Consider the following 24329-nt stretch of genomic DNA (forward strand, 5'->3'; position numbering starts at 1 on the left):
CCGAGAGATAAAATCATTCCTCAGTAAAGGACCTAAATATCGTCCCCCGTCAATTATTAATTGGAATGAGTGTCGTAATATCATCCACGACTCACTCCATACTTACTGTTTGAAATGGATAAAACGGGAAAAAGCTGACAAAAAATCTTTGGACTCTTTTTTTAAATCAGTAATGAACATAGTTGATATACGTATTCAACATTTTAAAGAACATTTTACTCTTAACAATAACCACAATAAACCTATTTCTCGTATCAAACATAAACTAAAAGAACTAGCCAAGGAATTTGTTTTTGTCCCGGCCGATAAAGCTGCTAATAATATTATTATTGTTTGACGTAAATTTTACATTGAGGTTCTGAAAAAAGAAATCACCAATTCACCAACATTCCAACTGACTCCATTTTCAGAAAACGACATCTGTAACAAACATAAACTTTTAGCTACCGCTTTACAAGCAGAACCAAATACAATGAAAGTCCCAACTATGTATTGGCTTCCGAAGCTACACAAAACACCTTACAAAATAGATTCATTTCGTCTTCAAGCCATTGTTCCACTACTCAATTGTCTATTCTTCTTACCAGTACACTTGGTACAATCAAAAACCTGATAATAAATTGTTCAAATAAGGCCTTCGAAAATAGTGGAATTAATTACTTTTGGAGTGTCAAGAACTCGTTGGAAGTACTTGATAAATTGCATGCATATATTGGTGATTTTGAATCTGTTCAAAGTTTTGATTTTTCTACCCTATATACCACACTGCCTCACATTCTCATTAAGAAAAAATTCACACACCTAATTAAATGGGCATTTAAAAAGTCAGAATGTGAATATATATGTTCAAACTCTTTTAGGTCATTTTTTAGTAGCAATAAACAAAAAAACTATGTCAATTGGACATGCTTTGATACTATATATGCCCTTGAATTTTTACTAGATAACATTTTTGTTCGCTTTGGAGATTCCGTATATCGTCAGGTTATCGGAATTCCAATGGGGACTAACTGTGCACCACTTATTGCGGACCTTTTTTTGTATTGCTATGAGTTACAATTTATGACAAAAATCAGTAAAGACCCATCGAAACAACATCTGATACACAAATTTAATAATACTTTTAGATATTTGGATGATATTTTGGCTCTCAATAATGACGACTTCAGTATGTATACTAAAGAAATTTATCCTGTTGAACTTACTTTAAATAAAGCTAATACTAACAATGACCACTGCCCTTTCCTCGATCTTGATATCTATATCATTAACGGAAAGCTTAATACTAAAATATATGATAAAAGAGATGATTTTTCATTTCCTATCGTTAATTATCCATTTTTAGATGGTGACGTTCCCTTGTCACCATCTTACGGTGTTTATATATCTCAACTTGTACGATTCGCTCGTGTATGTAACAATGTTTTAGATTTTAACGAGAGAAATTTATGTATTACTGAAAAAATATTACACCAGGGTTTTCGATATCACAAACTATTCAAAACATTTACTAAATTTTATCATCGGTATAAGGACATCATTCGTTAATATAGCTCAACATGCAGACTTCTTACACGTTCAGGTATTTCACATCCAATTTTTTATGGAAATATTCTTTATAAAGCACAAAAATGTCAGTATTCACCTCTGAAACTAACAAAACCTTTAAATAGACTTATTAAGAAGGGATATAGTTACGATACTGTTGTCAGGTCATTAAAGATTGCATATTTTGGCGTTAATATTGATTCACTTATAGGGTCTTTGCATCGGCACTAAACACATTTATTTAAAAACCAGTTGTTGGCATGACACGGGTTATGTTCTTCTCATATATGTTATGATGGTATGATACTAAACCCCTAACGGGAAGGATTGTGCCTGATATTCATATGATGAAGACATAATCTTTCAATCAGTTTAATTGAAGTCTGGAGCTGGCATGTCAGTTAACTGCTAGTAGTCTGTTGTTATTTATGTATTATTGTCATTTTGTTTATTTTCTTTGGTTACATCTTCTGACATCAGACTCGGACTTCTCTTGAACTGAATTTTAATGTGCGTATTGTTATGCGTTTACTTTTCTACATTGGCTAGAGGTATAGGGGGAGGGTTGAGATCTCATAAACATGTTTAACCCCGCCGCATTTTTGCGCCTGTCCCAAGTCAGGAGCCTCTAGCCTTTGTTAGTCTTGTATTATTTTTAATTTTAGTTTCTTGTGTACAATTTGGAGTTTAGTATGGCGTTCATTATCACTGAACTAGTATATATATTTGTTTAGGGGCCAGCTGAAGGACGCCTCCGGGTGCGGGAATTTCTCGCTGCATTGAAGACCTGTTGGTGGCCTTCTGCTGTTGTCTGTTCTGTGGTCGGGTTGTTGTCTCTTTGACACATTCCCCATTTCCATTCTCAATTTTATATAGAGTTTTTCTAAGTTTTTCCTACAAAGTTGATACTTGAGTTTTCTCAGTATATTTAAATGTTTCGTTACACTAATAATCAAATTGTCTATATGGCTTTTCCACCGAGCATCAGAGCAAAACGTTACACCAAGGTGTTTGTGACATTTTGTAATAGGAATTTCTTTGTTATTTAAGCAGAATTTTAGATCTGGAGCGTCATTATTTGAAAAAATCATTATTTCTGTTTTGTCTGGATTAAAAGACATAAGCCAGCTTCTTGACCATTCGTTCAGCTCCTCAAGGTCACGACCAATAACATTTTTTATCTGTTTTTCGTCGTGCCCTGAGTAATTAAACGAAGTGTCATCCGCATAGAGTCTGGTCAGGGATGTGAGTTTCTCTGCAATGTCATTTATATATATTATAAATAATAAGGGACCAAGGACTGATCCTTGAGGTACTCCAGCTGTAAGACTGCAAAATGAGGATGATGATTTATTAATAACAACTTTTTGTTTCCTATCACTAAGATAACTCTCAAACCAGTTAAGTAAATTACCATGTATTCCGTAAGCTTTCATTTTATGTAAGAGTCCTCTATGCCATACCTTGTCAAAAGCTCTAGAAAAATCGCAAAAGACAAAACAATTTATTTCCTTCTTTTCTAGTGACTTTAGAATACAATTATACATTTCTAGTAGCTGATGTACAGTTGAGTATTTTGGCAAAAATCCAGACTGATATTCATAAATTAGCTTATTCATATGTAGATGATTATATACATGTTTAAAAACAATTCGTTCCATGATTTTACCTATTTGTTAACAAAAGCGATAAAATTGTTGTTTGCATGTGTCAATGATCTGTTCCGCATGTTACAAATGTAAACGACCAATATTGGAATCAAAGAGAAGTTGAAAAAAAAGATGTAAGTGTAAAGATCAAAAAAGGCAAAACATCCAAATAAAAAGAACACGATCAACAGATCTTGGCTCAGAAAGGTTAAAAGATAATAGACAGTATTTGTAAAGAAAAAAAAACCAATTCTTCAATAAAACCCACTTTATTCAAATGTAATGTTCTTATGTTCACGGTTTGCTTATCTATTTAGATTCATTTACATGTTCAAATTTATAAATTGTATTTCTTAATTGTCTAATATGATATTGTTCTCATATTAACACGTGTCGTTTACATGATTGATCGAAATGTGAACATCACAATATTTTCCTTATTGCCGCTCATCGTATTTTAATGGACGTTTTACAAGGATATATTTATATCTATGTTTCTTAGAATGCATATTTCCCTATAGCAAAACCATCAAATTAAATATGCCTATATATGAACAATACATAAATTACAAATTCTGAAACACAAAAATTAATGACTTCCCTAAATGCACGATCAAAAGAAAAGATAGCGTAAAAAAAACCACGCGAGGAAATATTCATTGAATGCTTGTACAAGTTAAATACTCTTTAAATATCTGTTCTTTATGAATGAAACATTATTTGAGGTCAACAGCAAAAACTTTAACGTTAATGATTGTAACACTCGTGTATAGGCCATTTTGATAAAATTTTATTTTTTCATGTGCAGATTGAATGATTTGTTTGTATTGCATTACACAGGCTTACACACTTACTGACCAAGGACACCAAGCTAAAATCCAGGGTGTAATAATTATCTCTGTAACCACACACATGACATAAATTTTTGGCAAGTTGAAGTTTCTCGCTAAATAAACCACCAAAAGGACACAAATAGAGGTAAATAAAATTTATGTCAATAAATTTGCTTCTGAACGAAATGTTTTGTAATCATAACTTAAGCAAATGTGTTAATATCACGATACAGGTGACTAAATTCAATATAAGTGCATGTGTGAATATAATGATGAACATTCTTGTACATTGAATTTTCGGTTTTAAATGCTTTTAGTGCTCTTAATAAAAAAAATCTCCAAAACTCAGAATGTTTAAGATGATATCTGATTGACGTCCCAATGCTGATATCTACCATTATATACCCATATGGAGTAATTTTCTTTCAGAACGATAGGTCATTCTTTCGAAAAATAAACCCGGACGATACCATGTTTCAATGAAATATGCTCCAAGGCATAAAATAATAATGACCTGTGTGAGGTCATTATTTTCCTTGATAAAAATGCAGACTATAATTTACTTCAAAATTATATTTTTCTGATAGTTTCTGTTGCCGATTTTGGAATTTTTTCTTTTAAGTTCAATCTATGATAGGTGTAAAAAAAAATAGTCATTGCCCGAATTTTAATTTTAGAAACAAATAATGTGAAATTTTGTTAATTTATCGCTACAATACAGAGACATTATCATATATGCGAGATGAATTTTAATGTAAAACTTTCATAACACTTTAAAATAAAGCCAGATTTAACATATTCGTGTGTAATTCACACTGAATAGGTTGATTGATTGATGGTTACTTAACCTCCAGTGGCAAATATTTCATGCATGTTCAGGACGATACACACTGAATAGGAAATCATACTGTGACCTACATGTATTGATATTCTTTTTTGTGTAACATGTACATGTATCACGATTTCGTGCCCCCTTCGTGTCACTTCTTAACTTTTTAACATTTATGTATACCTTTTACTCTATCAAATGATTAACTAATAAAATATTCTTCTATTCTATTGAATAACATTCACGTACCTCACAATGAGGTTGGGTGGGGGGGGGGGGGGGGGGGGAGGGTATATAATTATATCCTGATTATCTGTTAAAAAAATGTATTGCTATTCAAAAGAAAATCATTGTGAATATTTAATTCGATTCAATTACAATTGTTGAAAATAATCACTTTTCCGCAATAAAATGTCATTACAAACAGACAAAACAAAACATAGCACCTCCCCCTTTCCATAAACTAAGTTGGTACAATAAATTACTTACAAAGTGTCTAGTATTTTTCATTACACTGTTATCAGATGGTAACAATTCATTTGTATCTTACTTCATGCAGTTACAGTAATATTTTATTGTGTATGGATAATAATTTCTAAGGTTTATATCTAGATTAATTTGTGAGTTTTATTTCACATTCTAAATGATCCGTAGGGCGTATTAAAACCTGAACGCAATAGAAAGGAATATCCCACTTAAGTGTGATCGGTAAAATAGGATGCTAAATTTTGCAAATCTTTATAAAAACAATATTTGACGGTATATAAGTCAGATAATGCATATTGTAAGGTTTCTCTTGTCGTAGAACACACCTCGGGGTGTCAGGATTGCCCAAAGAAAGACCTCTCTACGGTCGGTCTTTCATTTGATCAATCCTGATACCCCTCAGTGTGTTCTAAGACAAGAAAAACCTAAAAATATGCATTATCTATAACTTAAACAATTATCTTAGATTATATCTCGTAAAGATCTGTGAGAACCTGTCGATGATCTAATATATTACTTTCCTTAATAGGTTTATAATCATCTTACTGAAATGTTCTTTAAAGGTTTCGAAACAACAAGCGAATGTAAGAACGGAGGATATAAGAACGGTCAAACGCATAAAGAACTCCGCATAACCATATACCTATAACTGCGCTTAAGGAACAGTTACACATGAACAGAAAAGCAAGCTCATACATATTCTCGTAAGTGGCAACTCAGTACAAAAATTAAAAAAAAAAAACAGACGATTATTCACATGCTGACGTTGCTCTACATATTTAACAGGAAAATAACCTTTTCAACATTTTGGAAAACAATAATTGAATTAGTCGTATTTATTAATATGTTACCATTCAATAAACATCCATCGTCTATGAACCGCAATATCTTTACACTTAATATTATTTACATACGCTCTATCAGGATTGCAAAGATAAGAAAATGTGTAATTGCTTTTTGTTTATGATAATTATTGTCATCCATTTGTTTGAAATGTGACCTCGATCATTCTTCGTCACGGTATCAATGTTTTGTTCATTATAGTCTAAACATTTTACTTTGTGAAAATTTAACGAAAAAGTAGTTGCCGATTTACAAATTTATGTACATATGGTATCGAGCGTTTTCTTTAAGGGAATGTTTCATCACCAGCCAATTTTTTTTTTAATGTATGTGCTTATTTGTTTGAAGGAACAGCTATTCATGTTTATCAACGGAATTTTCATATGACTTTCCTCTGTCGAATATTAAGGAATTGCCAGTTTTAACCCAATATCTATCCTCGACAATCAATATATCGTGTTTATTAAAACCTATCAGTAAATTGATGTTTGATAATACAACATTCCCTTCGCATATGAATAACTTGTAAAAGACGTTAAAAAATCACAACTTATGTTTCCGACTAAAAAAAATCAAACGTTTTCATTCAATGTTTGCATGGTTTGGATTAATAAATTAACATAGTATCAAAACGATTGAAAAAATGTACACCTTTCTATAATTTATCGATATAAACATATTCCGTTAGTTACTTGTGCATTTACCCAAACACATCATTCTTTGGTTTTGATCGTATGTGTGTAAACATTTCCTTAACAATTCTCTCGTATATCATGCATATGTTTACCTAAGGTTTACCTAAGGGACGAAGAAACAAAATGAAGAAACATTTGTTTTATATCTAAGGAACTATTTTGTGGTACTGTTAATGTGCTTTTTCTATATGATATTTTGTTTTTCTTTGTTGACATAATTTTTTAGAAGATTAACATTATAACACAATGTTGACTGTTGGACCCCAATGTTTGACATTTTTACCTATTATGTCTGTTTGTTTTGCTCACACATTGTTGTCAATATAACGGAATTTTAAGCTACTGTCATACATGTGAGAGGTTTAGCCAGCTATAAACTATATTTAATCAACCATTTTCTACATAAGGAATATGACAGTTGTTTTACATTCGTTTGATGTTTATGAGCTTTTGAGTTTACAATTTAATAAGGGAATTTCCGTTTTGAATTTCCCTTGGAGTTCGGTATTTTTTTATTTTATTTTTTAGATTGCCGTCTCTCTGACGAATACTATTTTTCTCATTTCACTAAAGGTCATCCACTATAATGGTATATTTCGATTAAAACTTTTATTCAGTTGTTTTTTTTTTGTTTTTATTTATTACGGTAGTCGTCATAAGTTTTACTAAATTAAAGAAAAAAACTCTTCAAAGATACCAGCCTATTATTTTGTAAACCAGACGTTCGTTTCGTCTTCAAAAGACTGATCAATGACGCTCGAATCAAATATGGTTTAAAGGCCTAATCAAAAAGGAAGATCAAGAGCAAGTTATGAATGACAGCCTACTATGTGTTTGTATTACATTCATAGACGTTCATTTAAAAGTACTGTAGGTTATCCATATTATAACCTATTGTCTGTGTCATTTGTACTCTTGATTTAACGAGAGGTACTGGTATGTTTTGATTTACATTTTCTCAGTTTAATTATGCAAACTGCAAACGACAAATCTATTCATAAGGAAATCTGGTAAGTTATAAATATATAATATCTATAATCATTTTAACATTAAGCGGATTATGATAATTAAATTCTTACTATGTCATTTTAATACACTCAGGAAATTGACAGTTATTGTCACACATGTTTAGAATGGAATAGTGATCAAATCATGCAGAGCTCGCTTTCATACAAAACATTTTGTTTGATGAACACTGTCCCTGTCCTGTTTTATGTCGATTTAACCGAAAAAATGAGATTAGAATTGCCGAAAAGAAAATCCGTTTATGATTAGAACGGTACACATGAATTCATGCTTACGTTTTAGGGTAATGTAGAATAAACGGTGATGGCGTGGAAAAACATTACAGTAAACACATAAGCAAACAGCCATCCAATTATGGACGGGTGTAAACTTCCAAATAAAACGTGCATGTAATGGTGTTTGGCGTAATAATGTATGATGTATTGTGTAAGGCAAATGAGGAATGTTTTATGGTGTATATATTTCTGTTCGTCTAATAAAAGATGTATTCAAGTTTCCAATTTCTTTAAACATTTCAGCGGATAATTTTGAAAGGTGTCAATCATGTATGATTCACATTTTAGAGGGGAAAGTGAAAAGTAAAACAACAAAAATACCGAACTCCAAGGAAAATTCAAAACGGAAAATCACTTTACAATTGGCAAAATCAAAAGCTCAAACACTTCAAACGAGTGGAAAACAACTGTCCATTTTCTTATGTAAGGGATATAGTATAAGGGCTTGTAAGTTGTATTTAGAATGATATGGTGTAAAGGTGCATGGTGTACTGTGCAAAATGGAAATACCATTTTATGAATTCCGGAAGCGCCTTTCTTCATCAGAAATGCTTAAACCTAAGTAATAGGAGCTATAAAACCAAAATGCAAACTCAGATCAATTTTGCCTGATCTATGGGATATGATGTAATTGCTATTTTTGAAGGTGTATGAGGATAAAGGGAATGGTGCATGGTGTTAGCGGATGTTCATTTCATTCAATGACAATTATCAATGAAGAGGCACATAATGCATATGGCAATCATCCTTATTTGGTTATGGTGTAAAGAAATATCGAAATGTTCAAATTGTGTTGTGTGCTTATGTTCGTGTAGTTCAATCAACAATCGCAGTAACGATGCATCTTTGTCAATATTGATTTAATATCTGATGTCTTGTCCAACTACTTAACCTCTGCTTAATCAAATTAAGTTATCTAGCAAATATGAAGTAGCTTTCTCACTCTGTTATTATCTGCGGTTCGATGATTGATCGAAGGAAATGCGAAAGAGGGGTAAAATCGAAAAGGCTGTGGAAAATTTCGATTTTAAATCGTTACAAAACACGGAACTTTTTTATGTTATTTTGATATTAATGATGTAATGATGCATGGTGTACTGTGTTAATGAAAATAACATTTTTGAAATTCTAGAGGTTCATTTATGGATGTACTTCATCAGAAACGCTTAAACCACAACAGTTGAAAGCCATGAATGTATAAATAAAGAGGAACATTAAGAGCTATATGACCAAAAGTTCAACTAAGATTAATTTTGCCTGACGTATGGTGCAAGATATAATTGATATTTGTAAAGGTGCATGGTGCATACTCTTATAGTGAATGGTGAATTGTGCAAAGAGGAAGTTTATCTCTTTCAAGGACAGTAATCAATGAAGAGGAACATAAAAGATATGACCAATTTTGTAATCATCTTAGTTCGGTTATTGTGCAAAATAAATATCGATGTGTTAATCTTTATTTTAGAAGTATTAATATCAACAGAACAACGTGATATGATTGCTTTCAAATTGTGTTGTGTACTAATTAATGTGTATTTTTATTCAACAACACCACACACTCCTTGTTGTTTATTGATCATGCACATATATAATATAGTGTCATTAACTGGCTGTTTTTTGTATTGGTGCGGTTATATTGCAATTCCCTTGAATATTTTACCTAGTAAATAATTTTCAATGATGTGCATCATTTATGATTCAAATTATAAAGGGGGAAATGAAGGGATAATGTACGGTCTTGCGTAAATGGAAATGACACTTTATCAATTCCGGAAGCGCATTTTTGGATAAACCTTCATCAGAAACGCTTAAACCAAACCATTTGAAAGACTAAGATTATGTTTGCCTGACGTATGGTGTATGAAGTAATTGTTATTTGTAAAGGTGCATGGTGCATACTGCTATAGTGAATGGTGTATTGTGCAAGGAGGAAGTTTATCTCTTTCAAGGACAGTAATCAATGTAGAGGATCAAAAAAACATATGACAAACGTTGCAATCATCCTAGATCGGTTATTGTGCAAATAAATATCGATGTGTTACTCATTATTTTAGAAGTATTAGTCATATTGTTTAGTATCAACAGAACAATGTTATATGATTGCTTTCAAATTTTGTTGTGTACTAATTTACGTAAAGTTTTATTTAACACCACAACATACTGTTGGTTGTTTATTTATCACGCATATGTATATATATATATAATATAGTGTCATTAACTGGCTGTTTTTGTATTGGTCCTATTATAGATTCCAGGTAAGCTGTGTAGGCCCCAGCACACGAAGAATCGAGGGCTAATACAGCTGAGCGAAAATCTTTTAAAGGACCAATACAAACACAGTCAGTTGATGAGACTTTTATTAAATGATTCGATTAAACTGAGAAACTTCTCACAAAATAATACGTCAACATTAAACGACATGTACAGACAACAAAAACAACAACAATAGATCTGTAATTTAAAAATAAAAATAGATAATACTATTAATAGCTTTTCAATGCTCTGTAGATTTCAACAAGATGTTAAAAGATATGTTGACTATCTCTGAATTGATTATTTGCCTCTGCTTAAGATGTCAAGGTAAGTAATGAACATAATTTTAACAGCATCAGTTATTTTATATAATTATTATGTTTATATAAATCTTGGTCAGGGACAAATTACTATCAGCAATCCTCAAAGATTCTGTTATATGATAAATTAGTCTGCGTCTAGTGTAAAAAAAGATACGCAATACGTTGTTACATTTATAACGATTTCATTCGTTTTTCTTGTTTTCTCTTGTAATTCTGATCACTATTTTATTATGTAATAATATAAGAGTATGGGCCAAATGCCTTTGATTTAAATGATAACTAATGCATAGATAGCAGTTGTGAATGAGTATTTTTGACTTTATGTTGCAACAAACTATTGACAAGTTGTAAATTAACAGTGGATATTTGTTGAATTTCAATTTCAGGTTTTCAAAATAAGCTTATCATTTCGACTTATGGTACTATCAAAGAACTTAACTTGCAAAATGGAGAAGAATTGGAACTTCAGACTGACCTTCATAGCTTTATCTATTCTGTAGACTATGATTATAGAAATGGATATATATATTTTTCAAGATATACAAAAAATGATATACAAAGGTATGAAGAGGTTGATGACCATTTTTTAGTTACTTTCAACTATAATCAGACAATATTTTGAATGCCATTGAAACTAATTTTAACCATACTAGCTTTAACAACACAGTACTATGTGGAAGGTTGGCATATTCTATAATGCCATACATGCTCAAAATGTGTCTTAAACAAATTAAGTTGGAAAACTGCAAGTGTTAAACGGTTTTCAAAAGTGGAGATATTCATTACCTACCATAGTTAGACTAGTATCACTCATTATTTGCATAATGTAACATTACGGAATATCATATTACATGTTTAAGGTAAGTACTATTATTGCTTTGATGGTTACACGGCATACCCACTTGAATTCTAGAAGTGAAGCATAACCATTTCTTTTTAAATATTTGCATAGCTTGTGAAGTTAAATTTTTATACAAGAATGCAATTATATATCGTTATAGTTTACACATTTGTTTATAATTTTTGGTTCTTTAAGATTTCGATATCCACCAGGACAAATGGCGGATTTAGTACCTGTTACTTTTGCAAGCAGACCAGTAGGATTGGTGATTGACCCTTTATATAACCATGTGTATTGGACAGAACGATCCACCGGGAAACTTTGTAGATGTAATTTAGATGGGTCACTAAAATCAGTTTTATTGCAGGATGATCCACTCTTTGCTCTCACATTTGATTATCGGAACAGGTTTGTATTAGAAAATTACAAAAACACGTTAAACTGAAATAGATATCAAATAACATATCAACTTCGTTTTTTATATAGATTAGACCGTTGGTTTTCCTGTATGAATATTTTACAATAGTCATTTCGGGGCCCTTTATAGCTTTCTGTTCGGTGTGAGCTTAGGCTCCGTGTTAAAGGCCGTACTTTGACCTATAATTATTTACTTTTTACACATCGTGACTTGGATGGAGAGTTGTCTCATTGGCACTCATACCAAATCTTCTTATTTCTATTTACAATAATAGTGTTACAAAAGAGCATTTTTTTGTATCAATGCAAAATTATCCGTTGTGTTACTCTTTTATCATTTTCCAATTGCAGACAGATAGATATACTGAGTCGCAATATCCCCTTTGATATCAACAAGCATTCTTCGAACCGCCTTTTTCGCGACATATAATGTCCCTATCGTACAATTTCCTATATTTGTATAGCTACTATCTATTCATAATGTTCTTTGTCATATCCGATAATATTGAACGAAACCCTATAATTGAAGAAATTACCTGTCATGTCTAATGTAGGCAGTGTATAGCTTAAGATAACGGTAGTTTCAAATCGAATCAATCGTCTAACAAAACAATTCAAGGTAGCGTAAAAAAACTGAGGGAATCTCATGAATTCCTAAAAGACCGAGACTTTGTGTATCGACAGGAAATACGTCTCTTGCTAGGCATACTCAGCCTGCCATTCGAATCCACACTCAGTCAACATATCTAATCGGGAATCGGTGAGACGATTATAATTGTATTTTAGGATCTAAGACTGTAAAACCTAGAGTCACGACATATTGTGTTACTCAACAAATTGGTGTTGGTGACGGTAAAACCCTTGAAGTATCGAGTCCAGTCGTTCTTCCCTATGTCAGAAATGCTACACATATATTTACTGTTGTACTTCAGGCCATCATCGTTTTATTTATTTAAATTTCAGATGGCTGTATTACAGTACGGATGGTACAGAAAAATCAATTAGGCGATTGAAACTTAACGGTTCTGAAAATCAAACAATCATAAATGTTCAATCAGAACTAGTTACTGGTATGAGCATTGGTATGTTGTCTAAAAATAATAACACCAACAACGGAAATGCGATATGATTTGTCACATAATCATTTTAACCATACATTACAAAATAAGGATGATCCCTTGCAACTTGATAACTAATGTTTTTACGGTTTCTGTAGAAATAGAACTGATTGTACTTTAATATTTCACGCATCCAACTGCCCATGTCCACAAAATATATATTTATTTATACTTTACTATGCTTTTGATAATCAACTATCTTGTAATATTTATACGAATTATGTGTACTTGTCAGGTGTAAGACACACACAAATAAACAACCCCTTGTAAAAAGCAAGATGATTGTCACATTGTTTTGTAATAAACACATTGATACATATGTTTCGATACTTCAAATAAATGCAATCAAATTATGTAAAAGCAGTTAACTTGATTACCGGATAATTGGACTGGTAAAACATTGGACAGGATTTTTTTTAGAAGCATGCGTGTTTGTCAAATAGAATTTTAAGCATATCATCTTTGATGGTTTTTTTTAATACTTGTGTCATTCAAACATGTTCTATCACCATTCACTTTTAAGTTTAAAAATAGATTGTAGAATGTCGTTATCTGAATACAACCACTGTTTGCATTTCCGCAACATCTAAGAAAACCCATGGTTGATTGTTATATTCGTGTTTTCAGTCTTTACTTTTCCAGGTATCGTTTTGTATATTAATGTTCCTGCAGATATGTTTGTAATTTTTTTTTTGCTATGGTGTTGTTGACTTTATATGACTTAAAAAAATATTGTTCCCTTTGGTATCTAACACATATTTTAAAATGATCATCTGAAGACATATTCATTGAATATCAGTGCCTTGGATTACCCGGACAAGGAATTGGAAACACAGTCTGTTTGAATGTATTCATATAAATCAAAGTATACTATGTTGGTACAATAAGATTGTTTTCAAATCGATGTCACATTCATGTAATCGGCCGATTTTTTTTTTCTTCATTAGATAATGATAAAGATCGCCTTTATTGGATGGAATTCAATAATGGGTTCTTGAAATCATCAACATTAAATGGAAGTAGTGTCATAACGGTTTTAAACACAAATACAAACAATAAAAACCAAGATATCCATGTGTACCGAGGCAACGTGTACTGTGCAAATGGTAATTCTTTACTTAATGTGACACCAGGAGTATCAGCGCATGTCATTTACAATAATACAGGAACAATATATAGTGTATTTATTCATGATGAAAACCATGAAATACGTACGTATACTTAATACATTCGATATTCTAATTGTTTTTAAAAGGATTTATGAAAAGTGTTTTTAAGTGATAGATCTAAATTTTGTTAAAAATAGAAATTTAAAACAGGTTTATAATTCTTAATTTTAAATTGATTAACAGTTGAATAAATTAAGATAATTCACTGCATTTAGGAATATCATTAATTTTAGACAAACGACGATGGAGTATCTCATTGAAGTAGATTACGTTATATATTTCTTATTGTAATGATTCATCAATGTGTTTAAGCATTAATTATACAGTTAGCAGTGATTATGTTCATTTGGTTTGATATTCGGCAGGAAATGTATTATTTGACACAATTATGTTTTCACGTTCTTTATTTACTTTTTCTCAATTATGTAAATATGTGTACTTGCTAGCTTAACTGATCGCTGTTTTCATCCATGCAAATTTTTTTTCACTAAGTACTTACAAAGTAACATAACAAAAATACCGAACTCCAGGGAAAATTCAAAACGGAAAGTCCCTTATCAAATTGTGAAATCTAAAGCTTAAACACATCAAAGGAATAGAAAACAATTGTTTTATTCCTGGTTTCATACAGGCATTTCCTTATGCAGAAAATGGTGGATTAAACTTGGTTGTATAGCTAGTTAACCCTCTCAATTGTATGACAATCGTATAGAATGTTGTTATATTTACAAAAATGTGTTGACAACATGTATGAAGAATCTTGGTATGAACATAATTGTTGAAACTCGTACCAATTGTTTATTAAAATGGGCTAGTTACCAGTATCTCTAGAAATTGCATGTCTGACACTATCAAAAGCGTTACGTTATTACGTAACACAATCTTCGTTTTTTATACTACATTTTAAACTAAGCCAGTGTGATGTTCTATAAACAGGTACTGAATCTAACGAGCAACACTCGAATATTTATCACTGTCTGCGCATGAGCAAATGTTCAGTAGAATAATTAATACCGTGTATAAATATGTTATAATACGACAGTCGTACAGGATAAATCGTATTATAAAAACAGCTGATGTACTCCTTGAATTAAGTGTGATACGTTATCATTACTAAAACATGAGCTGCGTCGGATAGAAATCGACCTTATACAAATGAATACCAATACATCTGTTAACCTATTTCGGGTTGAAAAATCTCCTTGCAAAGTCTGTAACTATTTGAAAATTGACTTGTTATAAGACCCCTACAAAACAGATCAAAATTCTTCATTAATTTCGTATTTGAATGTTCAAAAATAAAAAAAAAGGTCACATGTTATTGCTGTATTGTATTCCTTTGCATTAATACTATCGCTTTGCAATTATACGAATTATGCATGCTTAACAATACACTAATTAATAGTACTGTGTTTGTTGTGTGACATTTCTTTGTATAAACAAATTTTAAAAAAAATTATCATTCATGCAAAGTAGTCTTATGATTAATACAGTTTTAATGTTTCATGAAAGAACATGTTGACAATCAATAAACTCATCTTAGATACCAGGATTGAATTTTTGTACTCCAGACGCGCGTTTGGTCTATAAAAGACTCAACAAAAGACCCCCCCCCAAAAAAAAAAAAAAAAAAAAAGCTATTCAATTATAGTGTTTTCTTAGTTTCTTTTAGCATAGATAATGTGTTTTGATATATAATCAGTTATTCTATTTGAACCGCTGTGTGTATACTGACTTGCAATGGTGAGTAGGATTATTTCTATCCAAACCAATTTGTTAATTCTGCACGAATGCCTATGAAATATAAGAAAATAGTATTAACACAGATGAATTCAAAACGGACAATATGTCAAGGGTCTAAGCGTTCCATACTATATACAAATAAGAAGATGTAATATGAATACCAATGAGAAACTCTCCATCCAAGTCACAATTTGTAAAAAGTAAACAATTATAGGTCAAAGTACGGCCTTCAACACGGAGCCTTGGCTAACACCGAACAGCAAGCTATAAAGGGCCCCAACATGACAATTTTAAAACCATTCAAACAGGAAAACCAACAGTCTAATCTATATAAAAAACGAGAAACGAGAAACACTTAAGAACCATATCAACAAACGACAACCACTGAAACAGTATCCTGACTTGGGACAGGTGCAAACAAATGCAGCGGGATTATTTAATCAAAGTCTGACATTAAGGAAGCAGTTGCAATCGGTAGGTCTCTAGATCATACGACTTTTGATGTATCTAATTCTCAAACACTAATAACTGAGCTTTAGTAAGTTGAAAAGATGAAAATTGTTTCTGGAACAATGTAAAAATTAAAAAAAAAAAGTATAAGGAAACTATATTTGATCAGAACAGCTCTTTACAGAATGAGCAATAAACGATACGTCATGTCAAGTATTACATTAACATGTTAGACTTATCCTCCGCTACAAACTTAGAATTATTCATACAATTTGCCGGCAAAATGTTGGAACACTATTGTATAAACAAACAAAACCAACTTTCCACACAAGACTTGACATTTGCAAATTATGCTGAAATCGAAACGGTCGTTTAAGTTTGAAATTCTTTTATAAGGATATCAGTTTGTTGTTTGTTTTTTTTTTTAACATACATCACAGAACATAACAATTAATTGTAAAAAAAAAGGGTGTTTAAATGAAAGTGTCTTTATTATTCGCCATTGTAAACTTCGGTGCAGTTATATAAATCAATGAGGTTGCTTTGTTTTAGATGTTTTTATTTGACTGTATTTCATGGGATAAACACAAGTGACAAGTAAATCAGAAATGTATTACTTAAAGGAAACTAAACGATTATAAACTAAACAAGACCGGCAGTATCAAAAAGGAATGCGTGGTACATCTTTGATAAACTAAAAACGGATATAAAAAATCGAATTTAAGGTGAGTTTAACGGCTGTACACTTCACAAATGATTAACATATTTCGGAAGAATTAGTTAGAAGAGAGAGGGGCGAAAGATACCAGAGGGACAGTCAAACTCATAGATCGAAAATAAACTGACAACGCCATAGCTAAAAAATAAAAAGACAAACAGACAAATAATAGTACACAAGACAGAACATAGAAAACTAAAGACTAAGCAACACGAACCAAAAAACTGGGGGTGATTGGAGTGCAATTGAACAAAAAGGTGTATTGAATCTTGTCATTAGTGGGAACCTGTCTCTGTGCTCAATGAGGTGTTTGTTTTGTCTAAGTATCATCAGCTTTGACAGAATATTTACAAGAAAGACTATAAAAAAATAGATCAAGTATGTTACTTTTTGCCATCGAACTACAATGACTGTATGTAGAATAATGTCCCTAACATTGTTGGTTCCTTTTGGTCATACACATTTTTTAGAATTTGTATATTCTAGGCTTTAAAAAGTTTGGTTTTAAGCGTAACTTAAAACAAGATGACTTAGGATGGTTTTAAAAATACCTTTCAGTCATATAGCTCCAGAAATATAAGAATCAACAGCTGTCATCTTTTAATGTAGGGCGTTTCTAATTAAGGTAGATGCACAACAGCGAGTCAGATGCATTACATATTTAAAGTATTAGGTTGTATTTAAATTTATCTATTAACACTTAATGCAGTCGAATAATGGATTACTTCACGTGAACCTTCCGATTATAATTGGAAGTCTGACACATTTCTTTCCTGAACTTCCAAAAGAACGTCTAAAACTTTCATACATATATGACTGAAATGTTCGTAAAAAATATCGAGAAAACACACCTTTTAGATACGGTATTAAAATACACATTGGTCAAAAAGGATTTGCTGCTTCACGAAATTATCGTGTTTCTTGGAAATGTGAAAAAATAAATCAAACATATAGTCCTATTAAAGTGTTCAAAGTAGGAAAACAAGTGTTTTTCATTTGTAATAAATAAAAAGGAGTAATGCCCGTTCCAAATGTGTATTGAAAATGTTTAATGTTTAAAGTTTGAAGTTCCTTTGGTATCTATGGCCTCTTTTTTAATCGCAAGTGAATAATATAGTCTGCAGTTAAGATTTTTTATTGCCATAGTTATTTAGTGTTTTCTGGGAAAACCAATATAATTTAGAATTAATAATAAAGAAAAGAAAAGAAAAATAACTGATTACATTGTATGCAAAATCGAACGTTTTAAAATGCAACTGATTGGACATTCGTACCTAAGACACAAGGAGTATTTTTTAATACCATAAGATGCAAAGATAACAACATGTAACACCTTTATGTATATATAAATAATGTTATCATGTAGAAAGTCTTCTGAATGAACCGTTAAGTAAAATAATGTATTTGTTTTCTTCAGAATTCATGTGTGTCGCCAAAACAACAAGAAAAATAGAGACTATTGCAATAAATGACAGGTCGAGTTTTATGTTTGGAGTTATTTGGAGAGACTGAGGACATATGTTTACAATATGAATTTGTTAATTCTATAATTCAGAACAATGTTCACAAGAAAGGAACTATTGATTTGATCTTGTTTGATTTAGAAGAAGATGAGACATTCATAAAAAGTATGAGCTAATATCAAATTGAAATTGGAGATCAGCCGAGAACTCAAGATTTAAAAAACTATATATATATATGTTGCAAATGAAATAACATGTCTTTCTAATATAATTCACAAAACAATATGTTCATACATTTTTCTTCCAGATAAACATGCAAACGGTACCAATTTCAAAATACTATAATTCGTCTGATCCTTTGCGATATAATATTCTATTATATACTGTTACTACACGTACAGTTAGATGATTTAAGTTATTCTGTGCTAGCAAAACTGGTTCCACGTTTTAAGTAGAGAATCCAGTCGATTGTCTCATACCACATTCGAATGACTGACAGAACTAACATGTTATCGCACATTGTTGTATTGTTTCTGTGAATGAGGCGAAATACTTAATTCTCATCTTCGAAATTAAGTGCCAACTTTTGTCATCATTTTCCGCAAAATAAATTTGATCCCAGTGTTCAATAACACGGTATTTTCTCACTTTCCAATTTGGTCAGATTCTTTTAATCATATGCATTTGCTTTGCAGATGATTGTTTTTTTATTGAATAATTTAACAGTTTTTCCTATTTATTATATTTTATGATAAATTTGAGTTCAAACTTGTGTATCGTTACTTTTGTTGACTGTATAAGAATGAGGGGAGGACAGGGAAATCAAAATATAAGAATGAAGGGCGGGAAGAGGTGGAGTAAATATAGGGATATTCTGTTGATCATTTTTTACCAATTTTTGTCTGGGAGTAAGGGGCTAAAGGGAAGTGGGAGTAGCTGGGGAGGAGGGAATCGGGAGTAAATTGAGAGAAAAGTGGGAGTTAGAGGGTAGGGAAGTGGGTATCAGGGACCAGCCGGTCCACCCAATCAAGAATATTGCAAATTTGATATTTCTTGAACTGTTGTGCATACCAAAAGGCATGTATTTGTTTCTGAAGGTAAACACATCGTTTTACTTACAAGATAGATTTGGCACATCTGGTTTATTCTCTTTTTAACCAAAAAACTCATCATTATTGAAATGTATCTAGATTGTGGTTTGAGTTATCAATAGACCTTCATTTAATGTTTCATTATTCTAAGCACACAGTAATATCCACTCATGCATAGAGTAAACACCAGAAGCTTCGATATGTGAATTGTAACAGAAAAACAAAGAATATGGGGTATCCATCCATGACACAAAATCAGTACATGCACTTCAAAACACACAAAAAACCAAAAGGTACAGCACTTTTAATTCCTATTCTTCATCTCAAAGTCACTGTAAGGCCTTCAACACGGAGCAAAAAACTTTCACCTCACTGCAAGTTTAAAATAGCCCCCGGAACCGGCGTGAGCGGAATTCTTGGCAAAAACTACTTAAACAGAATTTGTAAGATGTAACTCCACCAAATCGGGCCCGGTCAAAGAAAAACTGGAAAGAAGTACATATTTAAAACAAAATAGTTCCTACGCATATGTGTAAATTTAAAACTAGATAGTATATATTTTATTGATTAAGGTATCAGATGAAAGGTGAAGGACCGGTGACCCTTGTAAAACACATAATTGTAATAAGGTTGAAAGACTTTTAAAATGTTCATGGTATGAAACAAAGGGCTACGTCTGCCCTATTTCTTTATAAACTACTTTTGATTTAGTGTTCAATATATGTTAAAGACTATGTTTTGCCCTCTAGATGTGTTCGGTATATTTGTCGGTCTGTCTGTTGGATATTAAGTCCATTAAATATGTTGTCAGTGGTTCTCTTGCTGTATATACATTGTTTGTTCTTTTGTTTTGTTTTATCCGAGTATTTAGTCCAGGGATTTAATTTTATTCATATCAAACGAAGTAGATTTTCAATGTATAAACATTCTAAAAAAATAGTTCAGTTAATCCGAATTATGCGAAACCAAACGATCACAAATGAATTATATCAAGGTTAAACTATAACAAAATTATAATAGAATAGAGAATGACAATATGGAATGTGTCAAAGATACAGCAACCTAACCAAAGAGCAGAAAACAGCACAAGGTCACCTATGTGTCGTCAACGCATGGACCAAATCCACTAACTGGAGGTGGACTGACCCCTAAATCATAATGTATACAATTTCAGAACAATGAACGCCACACTAAACTCCGAAACATACAGACAAACAAAATAAAAAAAAGGAAAACACATTACTAACAAAGGCTAGAGGTTAACTTGGGACAGGCGCAATAATCCGGCGGAGTTAAACATGTTTTGTGAGATATCAACAAAATTGTCACTTGCCAAAACTGTAATCTACATGAAGAGTTAAATGAATATAAACTAAATGAAAAACAGGAAATTTGCATTCTATAAATAGGATCATTTATATATGAAATTTTTCAACCAATTTTAGATTTCATCTTGCTTTCACCAACAAAGGACTTATAAACAACAAATATTATTATACCTTACATATATCATAAACAATTCTATTAGGTTACACGTTATCACGTGACATGGAATAATTCAGTTAATTATGATTTAATTGCAGGGAGGGACGAATAACCCTAAAAATGTACACCAGCGTTGAATAACCCTATTATTCACCAATGAATAACCTTTTGAGTTTCATGATTTGTACACGAGTTATCTCCCTTGAAAATGACGTCACAGAAGTAAGTAAACAAAATGGCAACATTCAACTTCAAGTTACAGGAAGCCCATCAAGTGACGAGTAAAACAAGGCTTTGGAAATGCATCTAGTGCCGAGGATATCTCTTATAAACAGTCCTTCTCAGGGCCATCAATGTTTCACAAAAAGGTTCTACCTTTGTTTTACATATGAGAAATTCTAAGACAAAAATTTCTGTTGAACGTTTACTTGTGTTTGTTATGATACAGTAGGTTACGTGCTTTTCAACGTTTCAAAAGGCCCTCCCACTTTTAGTTCGGTATAATAAAACAATTGTGGCCCCTAAAGAAGCGATGAATATCCAAAATTGTCAACTCTGATAGATTATTTCACTTCGGGCTGCGCCCTCAGTGAAATAACCTTTTGGTGTTGACGATTTTGGATATTCAACTTCTCTACGGGCCATAATTGTATATTAAAGTTATGCAAGATAAATATTTTTTTTTATGATGTTTACAATTTTCTTTCTTTAACAAGTTAATTCCGTGAGCATGACATAGTTTGCCCCTTTGCTATTTCTTCGAAAGCAAAAGGCAATGTCAAGCAAAGAGTGAACAGAAGCTTAGAAAACGAGAATACGGAAAAAAAGAAAAAAAAACAACATCAATAACAATTTGATTCTAAATAAAATTCTGTAGGAATATTTAAAGTGCATAGGAAATAATACCTTGACAGTTGATATTTTCTAAACCACAAGGCATGATACACAGGGATTAGAAGGATAAACAAGTTGTAACAGTAAACATAACACATTGTTCCCTCCCAACGCCCAGCCATATCCTATGAAGCATGATACAAAGGGATTAGAAGTATAAACAAGTTGTAACAGTAAACATAACACATTGTTCCCTCCCAACGCCCAGCCATATCCTATGAAGCATGATACAAAGGGATTAGAAGTATAAACAAGTTGTAACAGTAAACATAACACATTGTTCCCTCCCAACTCCCAGCCATATCCTATGAAGCATGATACAAAGGGATTAGAAGTATAAACAAGTTGTAACAGTAAACATAACACATTGTTCCCTCCCAACGCCCAGCCATATCCTATGAAGCATGATACAAAGGGATTAGAAGTATAAACAAGTTGTAACAGTAAACATAACACATTGTTCCCTCCCAACTCCCAGCCATATCCTATGAAGCATGATACAAAGGGATTAGAAGTATAAACAAGTTGTAACAGTAAACATAACACATTGTTCCCTCCCAACTCCCAGCCATATCCTATGAAGCATGATACAAAGGGATTAGAAGTATAAACAAGTTGTAACAGTAAACATAACACATTGTTCCCTCCCAACTCCCAGCCATATCCTATGAAGCATGATACAAAGGGATTAGAAGTATAAACAAGTTGTAACAGTAAACATAACACATTGTTCCCTCCCAACTCCCAGCCATATCCTATGAAGCATGATACAAAGGGATTAGAAGTATAAACAAGTTGTAACAGTAAACATAACACATTGTTCCCTCCCAACTCCCAGCCATATCCTATGAAGCATGATATAAAGGAACAGGTATCATCTGTCAACTTCTAATGAAAAAACAATTTCAAACAAATAGAATAATTTTAACAACGATCAGCGAGAGACCATTGGAACAGAAATCGATCGTAATATATGGTAGGACATTCCCTCTTAATCAACTAAGACTAAACTATGTAATCTCATAAAATATGGATCGGACAGAAACCGCAAATAAGAACTCTTTCTGGAAAACATAGAACACCTCTAACGTATTGTAATGACAAAACAAGAGAAACGTTGGCAAGCCACAGGAGCATCCTACACCATTCTTTAGTGTACAGCATCACTTCATGGCTGTATGATCCTGCTTAATACTTTACATGACGAGTAGCAAGAGAAATAAAAAACCATAAACAAATAAACATGCAATGCCTTTATGGAAATCTAAATCAGTTCATTTTCAGCCAATCAGGTAACAATGACTTAGAACAATTTAGATACATAGTAGCAAAAATTGAATACTTGGAAATACTATCTGAACCTATAACATCTGATAATGATGACATTCAAGTTTGTATTGCAAGTATTCAGGGATGATGTTCCTGCAAGACAATTTTGAGTTGGACAACAGAGAGGTGAATATCATCCATGTGTAGGATGGATTCATGCAAATGATCTAGGTAATTTTGTTTTGTTTCTATGGCAAAGATCAAGAGATGCAGTACTTGATGCTTTCATCCTACAAAGAAAAGCATCAAATACCCAAAGACATCTTGATAATTATTATTATAACTTTTCTTAAATAATAGCATTTCGATAATGCGCTAGACCCTTATCGTAAAGTAAGTTATAAAAGGCTAAAAAAAATTACAAAATATTAAGCAATTCAAAGAAGAAAAATATTTATGGTTTGTATTAACCCATTTGGACTGTTACTGTTTTGTTCAGTAAAAAACGAGCATAGCGACATTTCGACAACATTTATGCAACCTTAGACCTAAAATACAAATGAAAACAACACATTATTAATTTCATGCGTCCGAAGCGCTTTTCAGGATTTACCTTCATCAGGAGCGTTCAAAGTCGAATATTTGAAAGCTGAGGCTGTATAAGAACCGAAACAGTTGAAGAGCAAGATGGCCAAACAGTACCTAAAAAAATAGCCAAATCCATCTAAGGTCAACTTTGCCGAAGGGAGTTGAAACCTTAGTTCTTTATAATTTCAAAATTTATAAACGGAGAATTTTAGAAAGATTTGATATAAATCATGTCAGTACCGAAGTACTGACTACTAAGCTGGTGATACCCTCGGGACTGATAGTTTCAACCGTTTCATTTGCGCAGTAGTCAAAGGGTCAGC

At 32.0% G+C, this 24329-nt stretch overlaps 1 long non-coding RNA gene across 1 annotated transcript; it reads left to right on the top strand.

Annotated features, from left to right (window-relative positions):
• Positions 1-7806: 7806 nt before the first annotated feature.
• LOC127718581 (uncharacterized) lies at positions 7807-18964 on the top strand. Its single transcript, XR_007989916.1, has 7 exons — positions 7807-7893; positions 10693-10764; positions 11147-11321; positions 11797-12009; positions 12982-13100; positions 14084-17223; positions 18634-18964. It is a non-coding gene; the product is annotated as an uncharacterized LOC127718581 (long non-coding RNA).
• The last annotated feature ends 5365 nt before the right edge of the window (positions 18965-24329 follow it).

Source organism: Mytilus californianus, unplaced genomic scaffold, assembly GCF_021869535.1.
Source record: "Mytilus californianus isolate M0D057914Y unplaced genomic scaffold, xbMytCali1.0.p SCAF_10, whole genome shotgun sequence".
In the NCBI taxonomy this organism is placed as follows: Eukaryota; Metazoa; Mollusca; class Bivalvia; order Mytilida; family Mytilidae; genus Mytilus; species Mytilus californianus.